This window comes from Centruroides sculpturatus, unplaced genomic scaffold, assembly GCF_000671375.1.
Source record: "Centruroides sculpturatus isolate CEXI.00-Female unplaced genomic scaffold, Cexi_2.0 scaffold202, whole genome shotgun sequence".
Taxonomy (NCBI): Eukaryota; Metazoa; Arthropoda; class Arachnida; order Scorpiones; family Buthidae; genus Centruroides; species Centruroides sculpturatus.
In genome coordinates, this window is record NW_019384441.1 from 91,982 (window position 1) to 97,930 (window position 5,949).

The 5,949-nt window shown below is 25.6% G+C and overlaps 1 long non-coding RNA gene across 1 annotated transcript in view; it reads right to left on the bottom strand.

The window, feature by feature from the left end:
- Window positions 1–5,124, bottom strand: part of LOC111620154 — a 9,355-nt gene extending 4,231 nt beyond the window's left edge. The window contains exons 1-2 of the long non-coding RNA XR_002755863.1: window positions 5,035–5,124; window positions 2,084–2,212 (exon numbers count right to left, since the gene is read on the bottom strand). This is a non-coding gene — a long non-coding RNA (uncharacterized LOC111620154). The remainder of the gene's footprint in view (window positions 1–2,083; window positions 2,213–5,034) is intronic.
- Window positions 5,125–5,949: the final 825 nt, after the last annotated feature.

The window sequence follows — 5,949 nt, forward strand, 5'->3', positions numbered from 1 at the left end:
AATTTTTTTTTTAATTTTTGGAATGTATTTTAAGTCTCCAAATTTTTTTCCCGCGCGAAAGAATTTTATCGCGATTTTAATTTATCTTTAATGACGCACGATTCACGCTTAATTGCTTTTTAATTGTTTTTTAATGAGAGTTTGATATCAAATTTTATTCATCGTTCTAAAGTTGTAGTGCACAAATTTTTCTTCGGTAAAGTTATTTAAAGCTAGTTTCTAATGTCAAAAACGACCTCCGATAGTTTTAAAATTTTTTTAATTAATATATTTTATTATATAGTCTATAAGTTTAATTAAGTCGGGGGGTCGAAAATCGCAATAAAAATTTTAACTTTTTAAAAATATACGGCCAGCTAGTATTCACCCTACTATAAACCCATCGCCTCCCGAGACTTCTGAGAATGTCCCGGGAAATCCAACTCCAGCTGTGTTCAAGGTCATCCAGCTGTGTAAACAATGACTCATCAGTGTCAAATTTCACAGAAAGGCGAGACAAAGGAAAATAAAATTTGAAGCTTTTTCTTCAAAATTAACGCATTTCTTTTGTTTTTTTTCCAGTTTTAAGTATTTTTTTATGTTTAATCACATTGATATCAAAAATGTCTTTGTACGCAACGGGTTAATGTCAAAATAAATAAAAAGAATGTCATACACTTTTCATTTCCCTATATAAAGAATTTATAAAATAAATTTTAAAAAAATTTTAAAGATACTGAAATATGTATTACCCCAACGTTAAAAAATAAATGTAAATTAATTCATCATAATGAACAAAATAATTAAGATAAATCTGAAATGTCTACAGTTGTATATTGTATAAACTGTACATGTAATAATAAAAATAAAAAATTTTATATAGAAACCAAACACCAATTAAAATTCAGAATTAAAGAACACAAAGCTGATATTACGGTTAAAATGTAGAGAATGTACAATCGCTATGGTTTATGCATGTCACAAAACATAACTATAAAATAGATACAAATAATATTTAAATTTTATGAAAAGAAAAAAATTTAATAAAAAGGAGAATTAAAAACACCATTTCATAAAAAAGGCAAAAACTGTTAAATTTAAATGATGAACTAAAATTAAACATGTGTTGGAAGTGTGTTGGTATGACATCATCCACCAATATATACATAGGTTCTGTGAACTACAACATTATGTTAAAAACTAATTCTAATAGAGTAGTTAAAGTGTACAAGAAGGCAAAAGTTGTAAGGCCAAATTTGTAACACTTTAATGTATATACTTTATGTATGGATTTAAAAATGTAACGAAAATCCAAAATGTAAGTCATTCTATAAATTTTAAAAATATTTATGTAAAAAAACTATAATAATTTTGATGTAACCTAGTAAAGAAAAGAACTGAAAAAACATTATTAATGAAAAAAAAATTGACAACAACAAATTTTTTATATGTAAACAGTTTAACTATAAGTAATATCATAAAAATTTTGTAAAAATACCACTTAGAATAATTTATAAATACAATTTTAACTTTTATGTACTTTAATTTATAATACAACTGAAGAGGGCCAAACAGTAATTTAGCCAAAATGCATATTGTAAAAAGAAGTATGTTATTGAATAAAACATCTTTGTAAAAGCAATTATTATTCACTAATGTCTCAATTAGTAAGCAGTTAAAGAATAAATTGAGATCATCTCATAATCTCAACCAAATTATCACAATGTTTATATTAATTAAAACTAACTGAAATTAAGCATATTATTGTTTAATGTTATATTTAATTACAAAAAATATATTGTTTAATATTAATTATATTGTCGTTTATATAACAATTAATAAAAATATGATATAATGTAATTACATAATTTTGTTTTTTGAATCTATTAAATTTATTTAGAATTAAAAATCACTAATCATCTGTAGCATAGCTACAAAATTTTGCTGCCTGCCAAGTGCCCCATGTGTTTGCACCCAAAGCAGCAACCCATTCTCTCCATAGTTACATCACTGCTCTTCACAGATATAATAAGGAAATCTTGCCAGTCCCCTAGTGCTTTTTATAACTAAGTTCAACTGTATACACACAATGATGAAAACTTACCAGAATTAAAATAATTAGAATAATAAGAATGAGTTATGGATGTCGTTGAATCATTTAATGAATTAATATCTTTGGATTCCTCATCTGAACTATAATATGATGTATCACAACCACTTGATCCATAAAAATCTGAAAATAAAAAAATTTAATGATAAATAGTTTATAGTTTAATATATAGAATAATAAATAAATAACAGTTTAAGTTAAAAATTTTCTTTAAATTAAAATATCTTTCCCTATGATATTTTTATTATTACTTATTTAAAATTAACAAGATAAAACAATAAATTTAATATTTATTACTTTAAACTCGTTTGTTTTAACTATATTAGTATTATTTTTAACTGTAGTCTTTTCAAAAAAAAAAAATCAATAAAGGAAAAAAGTAAAATTGCTTTTTTTTCCATCTAAGTTACTCAATTCTGTATTGATATAATAGTATACAGATAAACAGTTTTTAGAAGCTGAGTTAGAAAGATTTATTTATTTCATTACTTACGGTTTATAAACTTATGCCTGAGCATTACAACTCAGTTAAAAAGATTTTTGATTTGGCAGAAAAAACTGGTAATCATTTTCAATGAAACAATTTTAAACTTTAACTAGCAAAAGTTATTTATTTTAATAAGCATTTTCAGCTGTCTACACAGCCATCTTCAAGATCCAACAAAAATGGATTAGAATATAGTTTAGAATGTATGCATTTTAAATTAAAATGTAGAAAAAGAATTGCATTTAAATAAGAATATCATATCCAAATACAAATAAAGTAAAAAATAAAGATGTAGTAAAGTAACAAGTACATTTTGTATTATTTTCATAATAAAGTAACAAAATATGGACATATAGATAATAACCTCACCACACAACTCAAGGAATGTCAGTATGATGTGTAAAAAGGAAAATGTACAACTGCATTAGCCATTATGTTAATGACACCTGAAAACATCCATCATTTTGACAATGCAAAGCTCCTCAAGACAGCTAGAGGCCAAACTATGGAAAAAAATCCTTAAAAGTTAATATTTAAGCACACCAAACACTGTATATAAACCACAAGGATGCCCTTTCTCAGCCTGAAAATATTTTGTTTGTATATACTAAATCAGAGTTCCTCTTATTACCTACTTTACATGTATGTTTTGTTACTTTATTATTTTCATTTTTACTTTTGTTTTTTCTACTTTATTTGTTTGCAGTTTCAATTGTGATATTCTTATTTAAATGCAATTATTTTTCTACATTTAAATTAAATTCAAATTGCATATATTCTGTACTATATTTGAGGCAGAGCATTAGTGAAGCCTCTTCTATATGGCTTACAAAATTTTGTTTTATCTGAAAATTTGATCAATAGATTTTAATTAATTCAAATTTCACTAATTGAGATGAAGAATCCAAAAATGTAATAAAAATAGGGATCTATGACTTTGTTTTCAAGATACAAGGTCTTAGCACAAGTGCACACAACTTTGTTGGATAATATCACAGGTTGCTAGCATATCTTCTATGGGCTTATATTGATAGAATTGAGTCCTTTCTCAAAAGTGGATGGACCAATTTTGATTAATTGCAATGAGGAATCCAGAAATGTAATAAGGGTCCATGTAAATGTAAAAAATAGGATTCCATGACTTTGTTTTTGATATACAGTAGGTCAAATTGACAATGCCCATGCTCCCTGACTTAATTGAGCATGCCTAATGGAATTTAGGGATAAAAAAAAAATCAAAAAAAATGCAACATTGCATGTGCCTAACAGAAAATAGGTGTGAAAAACAAACAAAGCTGAAGAACAAAGCAATTGATGCCAACTGCTTTGTTCTTGGATTGTTTTTCTGTGTCAGTAAGTTTGTGGCAGCAAATGCAAAGTTTGCCTTTGCAACTGTCAGCTGTAAGGATCACTTCTTTCTGACTCCATCTCAATTCTATTGTGATACAACAAAGTTACACAATGTACTGTACTAGTGTATTCCATTTCTATTGAATCCTGAAGATGCTTGCATATACAGATAAAATGTTTGATAAAATAAATAATTTTTGCAGGTTGAGGTTTAAAGTTTTTTACTGAAAAAGATTTTTGATTAATTTCAGTATCGGTCTTGTATTTCTCCTATCTTATTAATTGTATTTACTTTTCCTCATAGTCTTAATCACCTATTTTGAACCAATTACAGTGTGCAGATGACAAAAACAAACAAAAATGAATGTTTTCAAACTCCTTCTGAGTCCTTCATCAGGAGTTTGAAAATGTTCGTTTTTGTTTGTTTATCATCTACACACCATAATGGTTCAGAATATGTGATTAACTATATTCTGGTGTAGTGAGTGGTTGTTTACTCATAGTCTTATTTATCTATAGAAAAGAAAACACTTATATTGATGTTACTAGAATAAAAACTAATTGTAAAACTTGCAAATATTTTTTTCTTAATTTTTTAAAGCATTTATTCAGGCTTATATAATACATATCAAAGAAAACAAAACTCAAGTGGAGCAAATTTAAATACAAACTATTTTTGAAAACTCTTTTGAGATTAACAAATTTTAATTTATATTGGAAGTATTTATAACAATCATATATGCTTCATAAATTTAGTCAATAAAGAATGAGAATTATATATTTTTACTATTCACATTGATCTATAATGTTAAATTTGATTAAATTATAAAAATTGTTTAAAAAATTTTGCCATATATCATTTTCCTAATGGCATTACTGCAGATATTTCACATCAAAATTTCCATTGGATTGTCTTATGAAAAATCAACTGTTTCTTACAATACTCAGCTAAGACTCCATTTCAATTTGAGATAAATCTTTTCTCAATTGCTAGTTTTATAATTTTGTAAATTCTACAAGTATATTTTAAAACTTTGTATTTTGTTTGTTTTTTTAATTTCAGTCCATAGTTTGATAATTATATTATTTATTTTATTATAAAATATACCTGAGGATAATTCTGTATTTTTTATGAAATTTGCAGGGCCATTTTCTTTATGTTGAAGTCCTTAAAATTAAAAAATTATTTTAAATTGCATATAATATATTAGAAATATAAGCAAGAATTTTAATATGTTAAAGTCATTACTAAAAATTTTCTACAATATCTTATGTAAAATACTTTAACATTAAGTTAAATTTAACCACTTGAAATTTTCACATTTACTAATACTTCAAAACTATTTGAACAATCTTGGGTTTTGAATATTGTTATATATATAAATATTATAACAATATTCATGCAATACAGTTTGATCTTCACACCAAATATTGAATGTCAGGAAGGAAAAACACACTGAGTGTGGTGTTATTACCAGCTTTTTTTTATACTGCTAGCACTTTCAATGAATCTATGATCATCGTCTTCAGGTGAACAAAGATTTAAAAACAAACACAAATGTTCTAACATGAGATGGAACAAATTATTTAACATGTTAACTGCCAACTACGAGTTATCTCGTAGTTTGTTTACTTGCCATATTTGTGCAGCTATGATTAAATTCATAATATATCAGTGTAAATATGAATAGATAGCCTCAAAGGTGAGAACAAAAAAAAAAATCAAGGTTTTCTTACATGAACAGAACATTTATTAATAAATGAACAGAAAATATAATCATAAAAAGTTTATTAAAAATCAAAAGCAAAAGAATATTTTTATTGTTTGTAATAATTTTTAAAAACGATCTTCCATGCAAAGGGCTGGCTTCTCTGGACAGAAATAATGCATTTCTCGGCATTTTTTAGTTTTGGTACAAATTCAACATGGCTTTGTTGGATGCTATTTTTTTGGTAGGTGGTATACTCTATAAATAATGAAGCTCTTGCAATTTAATTTTTTTTAAAAACTGGTTAAATCTCT